Genomic DNA, 15,318 nt, shown 5'->3' with positions numbered 1-15,318 from the left:
TGGAAGTGCTTAGAACAATCATGCCTGACAATCCATACGGTAGCCTGAGCTCTTTTCTAGTCGTTAATACAACAGGCAATACAGAACTAATGCCGCTGCCATGTTTCTGAGCTGTCCTGGAAACGTATTTCATTTGCCATAATCAAGACAAGCATATAATATAGGGGATACTACACTTCATGTTACTGATGAGAAGATACTTAAGTTTTTGCGGCTTTCTTCTTCTGCTGGAGAACCATAAAATGCATCTGTTCTTGGAACGCAGGCAGTATTTTATGACTATAGTAAAAGCGCTATTAAAAGAGAGTAGAAAGATTTTCATTATTAAATTTTCAGTTTATTTCACTGCTTAGGTCCTGACAAGGTTTGCGTCTATAGCTGCAACGAAAAATGACGAATGAGAATTGTTTAGTAATGAAAACACTCGTTTAAGAGACGAATCCTGTGCAGTCGGGCCTTGTCACTTTGTAGGATTGCTCCAGCCTAAAGACTCACGTTAACAAGGTTGTCGCTGCCACAGACCTGTGTGGTCACAGTTCCACGCAGAGAGCCTTTGCGGCCACTTCAACAAAGGCACTGCCATGTCTGTATCCCATGTCATGGTGAAGTAAGGTCCGGTGAGTGAGTGGGGCCCTAGGTTTTTTGAGATAACACGCTGCCCAGAAAGCTCTTCCAGAAGACGCTTGTGTTGTTAGCTGAGAGCGCAAAAGCGCCATCTTGTTGAAATCATGTGTAGTTGATTTCGTGTTTCTTTAGCTGTTCAATGGAATCATGGATCATTGAACAATAAAGTTCACTGTTCACGGTTTCTACAAAAAAAAAATAAGGTCCAGTAATGCGCCATCTGATCATGTAATGGCGTTTCAAGCACAGCACTAGGATTCTCCTTTGACCATAATCGTGTGTTCTGCGTGTTAACTTGATCAGAGAGGTGCAACCAGGCCTCCTCTGTATAAAAGGTGACTTCAAGAATGTCAGCGGTATTCCTTTCAGTACCATTTGCGGTAACGAATTCCCTTTTCATGATTCGCATCTTTCAATTCTTGCGCTACTGTCACGTTTACGTGAACAATTTCAATGTTTGCCTAAGTGCTTTGTGCGTGGTTCCGAGCTCGATATCTTCTTATTGTGCCACCTTCACAACAAATTTGCTGGGCTCTGCGGCATGGAGTCAGAAATATCAAACAACTTTTGTTCGTTTTGTTTAGTTGGTTTTCCAGATCGTTCGGTATCTGACACTGAGCCTGTTTCTCGAAATTTCTTAACAAGTCGTTAAACCGCACTGCCACGAGGTACAGTTTTCAGCAAATGCCTCCTGCTGTAAATTTGTATATTTATCGCCTTGCTGAAAAACATATTCACAAAGAAAAATACGAGGGGGATTCGATAGTAACGCAACAAATTTTTTGCAAGGTGGCGCAAGGCCGTCACTCTGAACGGGGATTATTTTGAAAAACAGGATTTTGTAGCCGAAGAAATGGGGATAATGTAGTATAATAGAATCCTGAGTAAAATCCACCTACTTTCAGAAAGAAATATGTTGCATTACTTGCTGAACGCCCTCGTACGTTTCTTCGTTGAAAGCACTGAAATTTAGAAACAAATTAAAAATCTAAATGCTAGACATCGCAGTTAGTAGTTTCCGACAAGAGAACAAAGCAGTTAAATTCTATGCAACAGTGGAACGAAATGAAAAACAACCGCGTATCTGTGGAAAAACACTTCTGCCAACCTTGTTTCGCACTTCAAACATAATCAACATCGTAGTCTGAGTCCAGTGCACAGCATCTCTCTAAACCTACTGTATTGTATTGTACTGTACGATAACCGGGGACCTAGAAACGACGGAGAGGCTCCGTCCCCACCGCAGTCGCAGTGGTCCACAACCCCACGACGACTACCGCAGTCCACTTCACCCCTCCACTGCCCCACACCGAACCCAGGGTTGTTGTGCGGTTCGGCCCCCGGTGGACCCCCCCCCCCCCCCCCAGGGAACGTCACACACCAGACGAGTGCAACCACTATGTTTCGGTGGTAGAGTAATGGTGGTGTACGCGTACGTGGAGAATTTGCGCAGCAATAGCCGACATAGTGTAACTGAGGCGGAATAAGGGGAACCAGCCCGCATTCGCCGAGGCAGATGGAAAACCGCCTAAAAACCATCCACAGACTGGCCGGTTCACCAGACCTCGACACAAATCCGCCGGGCGGATTCGTGCCGGGGACCAGGCGCTCCTTCGGGCTCCGGAAAGCCGTGCGTTAGACCGCACGGCCAACCAAACCCACTGTAATGTCACTTACTCTAAAACCTGAAGTTCGGTGCTGTCTGCAGACGTGACAAGCCTACTCCTGCGCCGTTGGTTTCCACTCGGTAGCACTTCGGTAATAACGTAGACACCTTGCTGGTGAGGCAGTTACTGCCCCTGCCCTAGCCTCCCCTGCCAGGCAGCGCGTACAGCCGCTCCCAGCTTCTAGCGGTGCCCCGCAGCTAGGCGAGTGCCACGCCCGCAGAGCTTACGCAAGAGGCCCAGGTGGCAGCCCCGCACAGGAGACAGCCACTTGTAGGCGCCCAGACAGCTGACATTTAAGCTACAGTTACGAGCGGCCGCCGCCGGTTGCCTCCCCTTCCGCAGATGTGCTGGCCCTGGTCGCGTCAGCTGGACAATTTATCACGCCGCGGCCTTCCCAAAGGTCAAGTTCCGCCGGCCTTGAGACGACCTGTCCTGCTACACCCGCTCCAGTCCCGGCGGCGGCTCTTCTCTTGTCCTTTCTTCTCCTCTCTTCTACTGCCACAGTGCGGCCCAGATATCCGAGTTACGCCGGCAGTCGAGGCACATACAAGAGGCGAACAATAAGTTCCCGATTGAGGGCATAGCTGTAGGGTATAATACAACGCAGCGCGATTCCGATGGGGGTATATCAGCACCGACGTGTAGGCAAGCTATTAGTGTAGCATTCGTGTCCTTCCGACGAGCGCGCAGTAATAGCGGAGATATCAACTATGGCGACGTTGTTACCAAATGCATCCAATCTGGATCAAAGTGCTATTATTATTTTCTCGGTTTCCGTAGGACAAATACCGATAGACAACCATCGGAGAATGCAGACTGTGTATCGAGCAGCATGTCTGTCAAAAGCCAACATTATGGAACTGTGACAAGGCCGCTGCTTCATGATAACACGAGTTCCCGTATCGCAAATGTCGTAACGCAAAAGTTACGCCAGCTCAACTGGGGGACTCTCGAGCGCCCTCCCTATAGCCCTGGTATCTCCCCTTGCGATTATCACGCTTTCGGTGCCTTAAAAAAGGCCTCGATGCTCGGCGATTCCTGTTGGCCCCACTCACACAACAGAGGCACTGCATTATCGTAGTTATCCATCTACACCGGACAAGCGACTTACAATTACAATGCCTCCGCTGTAATGGAATGTACATAATGAATGCACGGGTACAGGTTGTAGACCCCTGGTTGATTACAGATGGAAGTTTGACTCTATCTGTGAAGCTTGCTCAGATAGCCTAATGGTAAGGCGACCACTGATGATAAGCGAGAAATCCGAATTCGACTCCCAGTCTGGCACAAATCTTTCCATCATACAGCAGCTGATGGTGGTCCATATGCGCAATTGCAAATACATTTCATATATGTCATATACAGTGTTTCGTCAAAATAAGTACTCTCCTAATACACTGACAGAAGAAAAGTCACACCACCAAAAATTAGTTAATGTTGAGTAATGAGATTTCGGGAATACATCTGTCTAGGTAACAAAAACTGGTTCAAATGGCTCTGAGCACTATGGGACTTAACTGCTGTGGACATCAGTCCCCTAGAACTTAGAACTGCTTAAACCTAACTAACCTAAGGACATCACACACATCCATGCCCGAGGCAGGGTTCGAACCTGCGACCGTGGCGGTCACGCGGTTCCAGACTGTAGCGCCTAGAACCGCACGGCCAATCCAGCCGGCTAGGTAACATATTTAAGTGATGAACATTGCGAGATCCAACCTTTTCCAAGTATATCTCTTCCTCTTGTGATACAGAACAGTGTATTCGCCATTACGTGCTGAAATTTATTACAGAACTCAAATAGTCCTCCTCTCTCGTGCCTACTACCAAGCTCATATTGTTCTATAACTCTTTCTTCTGTTTCTTCTCCAAATACCGCATTTCATTGCTGCGTGATTATTAGAGTTCCCTTTGTATAATGAATTACCCATCCAATATCCACATATACTGTCTCTGTCTCTTCATCTTCTGCTTGTGGCGTCCGTATGTATACCTGAACTGCTGTTGTTGTTGACGTTAGTTTTCAGTCGATTCTGATGAGAACGAATCTTACTTCCGTCATACCAATATCTACTGCTGTTGATAGTGCCCTATACTGACTAGAAGTCCTTATCTTCTTCCATTTCACGGTGCTGAGCAACACTTTATCTCCACTGAGCCTTTGCTTTTCCATTTTCAGGTTTTGTAGTTTCCGTAGCACGTTCATATTTCTGGCCTTTCGCGATCCGACTCGTAGTATGTTACCTTTTAGTTGGTTATTGAATCTTTTTGTCATGTTTATCTCCCCCTTGGCATTTCCCTCCCGGAGATCCGAATGGGAGACTAATCCGGAGTCTTTTGCCAATGAATATATCATTAAGATTTTATTTTCAATCAGAGACCACATGTTCTGTGGGCACACATTGTTTGTCTTTAATGGAATGGTTTCCATTGCCTTTTGTATCTTCATGCCGTTGATCAACGCTGATTCTTCCGCTTTTTAGAGACGGTTTCCCATCCCAGGGACAATAGGTTGCCCTGAAACTGAGGCATTCGGTCCTCTTGTCTTCTTTGCAAGGCCGTTAGCAGAACGAAGGAGACTCCTTATACCAAGGGTCTTCGGCACCCACTGCTGATGAGTTTTATTCAAAATTTAAGCAGTGGCTGACTTTGAACCCAGGATGCAGGACAGTTTTGGTGTCTACTCAAAGACGCTACTCCCATCTCACGTGTCCATACTCTCTTGATCCTATCAAAATGGAAAGCCGCCTCTAGGCTGTTTTCTCATTGGCTGTAAATCTGTGTGCTGAATCGAACACCTGCTTGTAACACTGGAGCAAACAAACTCATTAAGAAATCCCTCGGCCTCAGAAGCAGGCGGATCATTATCAAATGTCATCCCAAAGACTTCAAACAAGGCCCTGGAACGAACAAACGAAGCGTAAGGTTATGTCAATGTTCAGGTCATTTGGTACTGATACATTAGCTGTGAAAGAATCTGCTGCAGCCTGTTTTAAGCAGTCTAGCGTGTGGTGTTATGAAAATCAAGGAAAAAAATAACCAGAGTGGACGCTACTCCGGAATAAAATTTTAATGTGCTTACCAATTGGTCTACAGTGGGCCAGTTATGAGCATACGTAGTTAATTGGAACGTCGGTAACATAATTTCTGACGCAGCTGACGCAAGACTTGTGTCAGACAACTTAACTGCACTCAATGTATATGTTAATTTGCTTCCAGACTTTCGTGTTTACGTTGGTCCACTTGCTCGAAACGTGGTGGAGCTGCGAGAAGTTGTCGTGACCACGAGGTCAGCCGGTACAAGTCTTGGCGACGCGAGACGTTTTCAGCAGAGGAATGTTGCCGAGGAAAGGGGCTCTGAAGGATGCAGGCCTCGTGGCACTTGCCTCAATTTGTGGAGAAATTCCGAGTATTATTTCCTGACGGAATCAAACATTCTACGTTGTTAAAAAGAAGTTGATCCTCTTGCGGTAGGCAAATTCTGAGCCATGGGTTCAAAGTGAGCTAACCTCCTATCTTTGCTAGATGTGATCAGGTGGATGTACTTCTGCTGCTTGCCTAGTGTAAGTTTTGGATGAATACTTGGTGACTGAGCTGAGCACGGAACAGGACCGCTTTGACTAATCCACTGTTACCCACATGAGATGCTATTAGTCTGTAATGAGTCATCGGAGATCACGTTTATGTTTGATATACAGGACATAAAATCCCGTCTGAGGCCTGCGATCATTTTCTGCTTCAAGACTGCTTAGTTGCAGTCGTATGTTATTCGAAATTTTCTTTGAGTTGTCAAGGCTGTACGCCTGGTTGGTTAGGAAGGAGTTGAAGTTTGTGATGTCTGAAGATGGGTGTAATCCCGAAACGCGTAACATGTTCTAATAAAAGAGTCAATTGAACATCTCATGACTTTGTTGCGATTGTACAGCATTGGTTGCCAATTATTAACACGTGTATGTTATACCAAAATATTCAAAAAATATCCCTGAGAAAGCTCTGCAAATTTGTCGGAGAAGCTCGGCTACTTCCTGTCTGGCAGAGAGTTTCGCTTAGCAATAACTGTAGGGTTGTGAGTCGGTGGTGGTGGTATACACTGGTGGCTCATTTGGTAGAGTTCTGCCGTTAAAAGAAGGCATCCGCTTCGAATCTCTGGCTGGGACACAGTTTCGTTTTCAGATTTTCAAATGTGACGGTGTTCACAAGCTTTGCTGAATCCACTCCGTAGTTTTACCCGCACAGATGCTTCGTTCTAACAAGCAAAATGCTGGACTCTTAGACGAAAATAAGGGGTTCCAGTTCATCCGTTCATTCTGATTTAGTTTTTAGTGATTTATGAAATGACATCATTTTCGCTAAGCGACTGTCTGTTGTGTGATAATTTATTCCAGAAATAAATAAAAAATGGAATATAATACCCACATAAAACCACTCGGCAAAAATGTTGGCGCTTTATAAATTCAGTGCGACTTTGGTGCCAACCGAAGATGGAATATTTCGGTGGTTTTCCTAAATCTTCTAAGCCAAGTGCTGAAATCTTTCCTCTGAAAATAGCCAGTTTCTCTATCCTTGTCCTATTTGAGCTCGTACACCGTCGCTAATGACTTCTCTGTGAAAGCGTCGTTAAACCACGATCTTACTTCTTCCTTACACATTTATAGCATAGCAGTTTTCACGAAAATGTCTGTGAGAGAAATGGCGGGGACAAGTTCCTTCTTTCAATAAACGTCTGGAATCCTTTCACTTAACAAGAGTATTGATTCATATTGGAGAGGGTTAATCGTGTCAGAGAAGACCACGCAGGTGTACATCTACATCTACATCTACATGACTACTTGTTTGGTAGAGGATTCGTAGAACCATTTTCAGACTATTTCTCTTCCGTTCTAGTGCCGAATAGCATGTGAAAAAATGAACATCTAAATCTTACCATACGAGCTCTGTTAACTCCTCACGATGGTCAGCTTTACCTACACACATACGAGTCAATAAAGTCTTTTGGCATTCTGAGGAGAAAATTGGTGATTGCAACGAGAGAAGCTTTTGATTTAATGATTGCCACCATGAACATATTTGTGACGTTCTCACTCTATCTTGGTGGCAATATAAATGAGTTCAAATGGTTCAAATGGCTCTGAGCACTATGGGACTTAACATCTGTGGTCATCAGTCCCCTAGAACTTAGAACTACTTAAAACTAACTAACCTAAGGACATCACACACATCCATGCCCGAGGCAGGATTCGAACCTGCGACCGTAGCAGTCCCGCGGTTCCGGAATGAGCGCCTAGAACCGCTAGACCACCGCGGCCGGCTATAAATGAGTTGCCCTTCTTTGAACTGTTTCGATGTCCTTCGAAGATGGGCAAGCGTAGTGTACGCCGGTCCCTCTGGCAGACTAGTAGCATCTTCTGAGTGTGCTGCCAATAAAACGCAGCAGTCTTTGGATCGCCTTCTCCACGACGTTTTCTGTGTGGTGGTTACAACGTTGTTGTTTTTTCAAAGGCGACTGATTAGCAGCTCGTGTAGCTGGCAGGATAAGCCGTTTGCGGCCTTTGTTTAATCAGCAGGCACGTTCCACTTGTCATTACGTAAGACTGCTGTCGCACAGGGAGCTGAGCTGCGCCTGCCTCCTCAAGACTGACTTTCTGTCACTCGAGTATCGAAGCAATATAGTAAACGCAAATGGTAACGATAAATTACATCATGTTATTCTCATTCAATGAGCTCGTAATTGAGATGGAAAATCTCAGGCAGTATGTCTTCCTTGTGAGAAAGCGGACAGCAAGATTAAAATAGAGTATGTCTTCCTTGTGAGAAAGCGGTCAACGCGATTAAAATAGACTGAAGTTACTCAGAAGGAGATATGAGGAGGCCGTACAGGAAAATGTGTAATGACAGTTTTTAGAGGAGTGGTTCAGAGAAAGGTAAAATTGTTGCTCTAGCCCGTTTTCGCGAAGTTTCACAGAACGGTACCCTCGATGCTAGTAGGAAAAGGTCCCACGCATCCTCCTCAAAACGCTTCACACCCTCAACCACAGAATGCAGAGCGCATACTTAGACTCTGTCTGTGTAGATGAGAGACGAAGTGATCCTTAAGCTGCATCTCACTTGCTCTCATCCTTAACTCACTAGTATATTCGCATGGATGGCAACGTGTGTGAACATAATTTATAGGCATACACATTCAGAATGATTTGAAATGGGAAATCACCTTAGCAAAATAAATAATAAAAGTGAATACACTTACGTACATTGTTAGAATTCTCGCTCAAAATGTAAACTACTCATCAGTAGTGACAATATGCCATGGCAGTATACAATCGCGTCTGATCTAAGAAATTATTTTTTGGGGTAATTCCAAAATTTCAAAAAAAAAAAAATGACCAGGTGCGAGTAGGATTCACGCACTGAAAGCTCCGTACAAACTTAATTATGTGTATGGACCGTTCAACCATCCCGGGAATCTAAAACCTCGACCACTTTCGCCCATTATCGACATTGATACTGGCAAAATATAGCTCCCAGGCATTCCAAAATTTTCAACAATATTTTAATTTCAATAATATAAATGTGACGTAGTCATGGATGAGGCAGGCGCCTGTAGTTATCCATTCAGGTTGACTGGGTGGCTATGGTGAAAGTCAAAAATCAGTCAGGGATAGATTTTCTTGCTCATATGACGCATTTCGGAATTTATCTATCATCATGTACCCAATAGCGATTACTGCATGCACATGAGGCATTTCAAATTGTATGTCAAACAAATATTCGCAGACTAGTCTGCAGAACTATTCATTGATTTAATTTCAAGTTTGACGTCGGCAACAAATTACAAAACAAATATTTTTTCGTGTGATATAATTACAAATAAATAATTTTCGGATTTTTTTCTTTACTTGTGCTGTGAAACCTTACCCCTTGCCAAATTTCATGACTCTAGGTCAACGGGAAGTACCCTGTAGGTTTTAATGAGTGAGCTTGAGAGTATGAAAATGTGTGACCTAAATGGTCGTATCTTTTGGTTGCAGTGATCTGGAAGCTTACATTTATTACACTACCAAGGGCCTAAAGACTTCAGTATGTGACATAAATGTCAGCTTGATAAGTCAACTCGTTCCTGAGGAAAAGGGTTTTTAACAATCGAAGAAAAAGACAGACGGAAGAACAGACAACAAAGTGATCCTATAAGGGTTCCATTTTTACTGATTGAAATACGGAACCCTAAGAAGAATGTATTTAAAATACAGAAAGAAATTATCAGAGTAATAAATCAAGCTCAGTGCAGAGAGCCCTGTAGGTCTCTAATTAAAAGTCTGAAAATATTGCCTCTGCCTTGTTTGATCTGTATGGTGCTTCAAAGTCTTTGCATCTAAAGTGTAGTGGTGACAGATCATGTCATTAGGATCAACTAATATTGGGGACGAAGTGTTCGCTGCCACTTCTTGGCGATAGAGCACATACTTTTATATTTGTTATGTTGCATGCCTTGTGTGTTGCCTACAATCAGGCCGTCTGCTCCATATGAAAGGGGGTAGCAAAATTATAGTTTCTGCTCCGCTTCTAAAATATCTTTCTCCGCTTATAGACACTCATTCTTAAGTGATCTTGTTAAAAATCACTGCATCAGTTTACTAGGGTGGATAATAAGCAGCACTCCTGGCTTTTGGACCTAGCTAGTTTGATCAAATCAAACGATGCCCAGCGTCGCCGGCAAGTGTCAGTGAACATTTCGTCTCTAACGAAAGTTGTTCACTATGACGTGATCTATTGCCCCTAGACGTTTGAAACAAAAACTTTGAAATACCCTATGAAATACTAATCTTTACGAAAGGGAGAATTTAAGAGAAGATAACGTCTTCAACGAAACTATATTTTCACTCATATGAAACTAGGCAGAAGTTGACCCTATACATAAGCACAGTAAGTGCAAATTTATATAAAATAAACGTATTTAATGCTTTGAGTTTTGTTATACAGTCGTATGCCTTCTTGCTTAAAATACATAACGACATTAAATAGATTTAAGGTAAAGTTGAGACAGTTCTTGCTTCACCACTGGTTCTACTAAGTCTCTGAATTTATGGGACATCATAATAAGTAAATCTGATAAAGCAAATATGGTTAATTATGTTATCATTATTCCTTATTCCACTTTATATAATTATTTACTTTGTGCTGAACTCGCTGTTTCGTGTCTTAACTACTCTAATTATAAATTAGAAGCGTTACCCCTGACTCTTATGAACAGACATTGTACTAAAAATGATGTATTGGGCCAAACGATAAATAATATGAAGTATCAAGGGTTGTTTAAGGGGAAAATCTCAACCATATTCAGTAGTAGAAAGAAATGTGGGGTAAGTAATGCCAGAATATCATATCTCCTTGGTTTCGCGAAGCAGTATCGCTTTTACTATGTAATAAATACGGAAAAATATATGACGTTAGATAACACGAAACGCATACTTTACGAGTACATAACACCACCACCAGGTGTTGTTTTTGTCTGAGACATGAATTTGCCTTAAACCCCTGCATCGTAGCTCAGCAATCAGGCCTGGGAGACAGTTCACCATTGCATCACTCTCTGCCAAAGCCACCATTGGACAGCAATGACCACTGACTTCAGTACTCAGAAGAGGCACCACTATTCCATCTTCAGTTAAGCCTTAGACGTTCAGTTATCATCATTGCGTTCAGGAAAGCCTCTCTAGTCTTCAAAAGGTAAAACGTTTTTGCAACATCATCATCACGATCATAATCATCATCACTGTCATGGTGGACCATACAGTCTGTTCCATCGAATAAGAATTCCAAGGTCCTCCCATCTCTTCCTCAGGCGTTCAACACCTCTCCAACCAGCTGATATATAGAGCGAAGCCTTCTCCCCAAACCTTCTGTCTTCCATCTGCGACAGGTGCTCTTAATAGTTGCTTTTTTGTTATTTTACATTTTCATTTAAATTTTCGCTTCTTGTTTCATCTCTTTTGGGGAATTTCATTTCCGCTTTTTCAGTAGTTATCAACTTCTTTATGGCTCTGAGCACTATGGGACTAAACATCTGAGGTCATCATTCCCCTAGAACTTACTATTTAAACCTAACTAACCTAAGGACATCACACACATCCATGCCCGAAGCAGGATTCGAACCTGCGACCGTAGCGGTCGCGCGGTTCCAGACTGAAGCGCCTAGAACCGCTCGACCACAACGGTTGGCCAACTTCTATATGTTCACAGTCTCAATCTCACAACGAATTGCCATAATTTCATAAAAACTGATTTATGTGTCCGCCTGGCTTAGTTGTTAAGCATCCTGTTTATAATACCGTACACAAATGGCAATTCATTTAACTTATTTGTCAACTTTCATGTTGATTACAGGACATCAAAATCTAAGTTTTTAAATTTCCTAACTAACTAGTTTATATTATTGTCAATTACAATCTTTAAACGATAACGACATTTGGTCTTGAATGCTTTTGCTTTAGATCATGATACGTCTAGACAGTATTTTGAAATTCTGCTGAAGAGCTGCTGCGTGACGAAACGTCGGTCAGTCTCACTTATACAGGTGAATGACCTCATCCTCGGTAAGTAAAATTGTACGTCAAATAGCAGTGCCAATTCTAAAGTGTTTCGTACTTCTTTGCAGTCTTTTATACCCACATTAATTTAGGGAAGAAAAGTGCTCCGTTATAAGCGACCCCCTTGACTCGCTCCCAGTCGTACGGTTACTCTTACAGGTTGTTATATCCCTCCCCCATTCAACATCCACTAGTTGTCAACAGAACTGGTGGAATCCATATTCCGGTTCTTATAGTCTCTGTTAAGTTATGCGCCTTTGTCTTTTATTGCTACCCAAAGGTTGTATTTCGGTAGTCGATCAAATGATTTCGCGTTCTCAATAAATAAAATATAGACTTCTAAGTTGAAGGGCCTATACAAGGGCGATGTACTTCAGGACAATATTATAGAAATGGAAGAGGATGTAGATGAAGATGAACAGGAGATACGATACTGCGTGAAGAGTTTGACAGAGCACCGAAAGACCTGAGTCGAAACAAGCCCCCGGGAGTAAACAACATTCCATTAGAACTACTCACGGCCTTGGGAGAGCCAGTCCTGACAAAACTCTACCATCTGGTGAACAATGTGTATGAGACAGGCGAAACACCCTCAGACTTCAAGAAAAATATAATAATTCCAATCCCAAAGAAAGCAGGTGTTGACAGATGTGAAAATTACCGAACTATTAGTTTAATAAGTCACAGCTGCAAAATACTAACGCGAATTCTTTACAGACGAATGGAAAAACTGGTAGAAGCCGACCTCGGGGAAGATCAGTTTGGATTCCGTAGAAATGTTGGAACATGTGAGGCAATACTGACCCTACGACTTATCATAGAAAATAGATTAAGGAAAGGCAAACATACGTTTCTAGCATTTGTAGACTCAGAGAAAGCTTTTGACAATGTTGAATGGAATACTCTTTTTCAAATTCTAAAGGTGGCAGGGGTAAAATACAGGGAGCGAAAGGCTATTTATAATTTGTACAGAAAACAGATGGCAGTTATAAGAGTCCAGGGACATGAAAGGGAAGCAGCGGTTGGAAAGGGAGTGAGACAGGGTTGTAGCCTCTACCCGATGTTATTCAATCTGTATATTGAGCAAGCAGTAAAGGAAACAAAAGAAAAATTTGGAGTAGCTATTAAAATCCATGGAGAAGAAATAAAAACTCTGAGAATGAGAATGAGAATCTGCCAGGAAGTTTCATATCAGCGCACACTCCGCTGCAGAGTGAAAATCTCATTCTGGAAACATCCCCCAGGCTGTGGCTAAGCCATGTCTCCGCAATATCCTTTCTTTCAGGAGTACTAGTTCTGCAAGGTTCGCAGGAGAGCTTCTGTAAAGTTTGGAAGGTAGGAGACGAGATACTGGCAGAAGTAAAGCTGTGAGACCGGGCGTGAGTCGTGCTTCGGTAGCTCAGTTGGTAGAGCACTTGCCCGCGAAAGGCAAAGGTCCCGAGTTCGAGTCTCGGTCGGGCATACAGTTTTAATCTGCCAGGAAGTTTCAAAAACTCTGAGGTTCGCCGATGTCATCGTAATTCTGTCAGAGACAGCAAAGGAAGAGCAGTTGAACGGAATGGACAGTGTCTTGGAAGGAGGATATAAGATGAATATCAACAAAAGCAAAACGAGGATAATGGAATGTAGTCGAATGAAGTTAGGTGATGCTGAGGGAATTAAATTAGGAAATGAGACACTTAAAGTAGTAAAGGAGCTTTGCTATTTGGGGAGCAAAATAACTGATGATGGTCGAAGTAGAGAGGATATAAAATGTAGACTGGCAATTGCAAGGAAAGCGTTTCTGACGAAGAGAAATTTTTTAACATCGAGTATAGATTTAAGTGTCAGGAAATCGTTTCTGAAAGTATTTGTATGGAGTGTAGCCATGTATGGAAGTGAAACATGGACGATAAATAGTTTAGACAAGAAGAGAACAGAAGCTTTCGAAATGTGGTGCTACAGAAGAATGCTGAAGATTAGATGGGTGGATCACATAACTAATGAGGAGGTATTGAATAGAATTGGGGAGAAGAGTAGCTTGTGGCACAACTTGACAAGAGGAAGGGATCGGTTGGTAGGACATGTTCTGAGGCATCAAGGGATCACAAATTTAGCATTGGAGGGCAGCGTGGAGGGTAAAAATCGTAGAGGGAGACCAAGAGATGAATACACGTAGCAGATTCAGAAGGATGTAGGTTGCAGTAGGTACTGGGAGATGAAGAAGCTTGCACAGGATAGAGTAGCATGGACAGCTGCATCAAACCAGTCTCAGGACTGAAGACCACAACAACAACAAGTTGAACTCTGTTTTCTTGTGAAATAATTGTTTTAATTTGAGTAAATAGCCGCTACAAGCGCGTCCTTTGCAAAATCTGCGAATTTCAAATTCAAATACTACAAATCTTTGCAGTATAGAGAATCTAATCCGGGACTTTCATGAGGCAGTGAGACGCGCCGACTGTTCGGTCAGCGAGCGGACCCTTGAATCTCGCCGTGATAGATGACGTAACTGACGCGCAGCACGCTGTGAGTAACGGGAGCCGTCAGCCTGCGCCACGTGTGGACGCGGACCCCTGGTCGACCGCTGACCTCCCGTCTCCACGCGCTCCCCGCGAGCCGTTTGACCGTCGAGTGCTTACAGGCGGATCGCCGGCGGCGGCGTAAGTTGAGTGCAGAACGCGCAGCGGGCGTTCGGCACGGCTTTCGCAAGCGGTATGGAAAATGATCGAGGGCAAACGTGGGCAAGATGACAGTGGCGCAACTCCGTGCTACGCTTACATATCGAGGGCAATAATCGATCAACAGGTACTGAGGCAATCGTGAGGGACCTGGACGACTCTTATACGCAGCCCCGGATCTACATTTCCGAACCGGGGAAATGATAGTAGTGTCCCCCGCTCCCTCTTCGTGCGTCTGAGATAGGGCGTCAAAAATTAAAAAAAAAAATCAATTTTTCAAAATCATATTCATTTTGTAGCACACATCTTTCTGAAGAGGTTGGTGTACAAAACATATATTTTCGACGTTATTCGGTCTTAATGTGCCTAAGTGCAGTGCCACGCCTCTTCACACATTCCTCTATAGCGCGTCACTGTATTCTGCTCTGTGGGACTCAAACGTGCATAATTTGTAATGGAAGCCATCAAACCTGTATTCAGGTCAGTAGAAATTAAGCCATCAAACCTGCTTTCAGGACAGTAGAAATTAGGCCATTAAATTAAAATGTCCTGCGGTGCCTCTCCTGCTCCCATTCGGCTGGTTTGACTTCCTACACCCCTTAAAAAAAGCCTCACAATTAGTACTGGCTGGCCGGCCCCTTTGGCCGAGCGGTTCTAGGCGCTTCAGTGCGGAACCGCGCTGCTGCTACGGTCTCAGGTTCGAATCCTGCCTCCGCCTTGGATGTGTGTGATGTCTTTAGGTTAGTTAGGTTTAATTAGTTCTAAGTCTAGGCGATTGATGAC

General features: G+C 43.5%; 1 protein-coding gene and 1 non-coding gene across 3 annotated transcripts in view; one reads left to right on the top strand and one right to left on the bottom strand.

Moving 5' to 3' along the window:
- LOC126162385 (protein dimmed-like) overlaps window positions 1-15,318 on the bottom strand; it is a 284,020-nt gene that overhangs the window by 50,734 nt on the left and 217,968 nt on the right. The gene's annotated exons all lie outside the window — the stretch shown is intronic.
- On the top strand, window positions 13,263-13,337 carry Trnas-cga (transfer RNA serine (anticodon CGA)). Its single transcript has one exon. It is a non-coding gene; the product is annotated as a tRNA-Ser (tRNA).

This window comes from Schistocerca cancellata, chromosome 2 (assembly GCF_023864275.1).
Source record: "Schistocerca cancellata isolate TAMUIC-IGC-003103 chromosome 2, iqSchCanc2.1, whole genome shotgun sequence".
Lineage (NCBI taxonomy): Eukaryota > Metazoa > Arthropoda > Insecta > Orthoptera > Acrididae > Schistocerca > Schistocerca cancellata.
The sequence above is the reverse complement of the archived record's forward strand: the minus strand, read 5'-3'. Positions and strand labels throughout refer to the sequence as shown.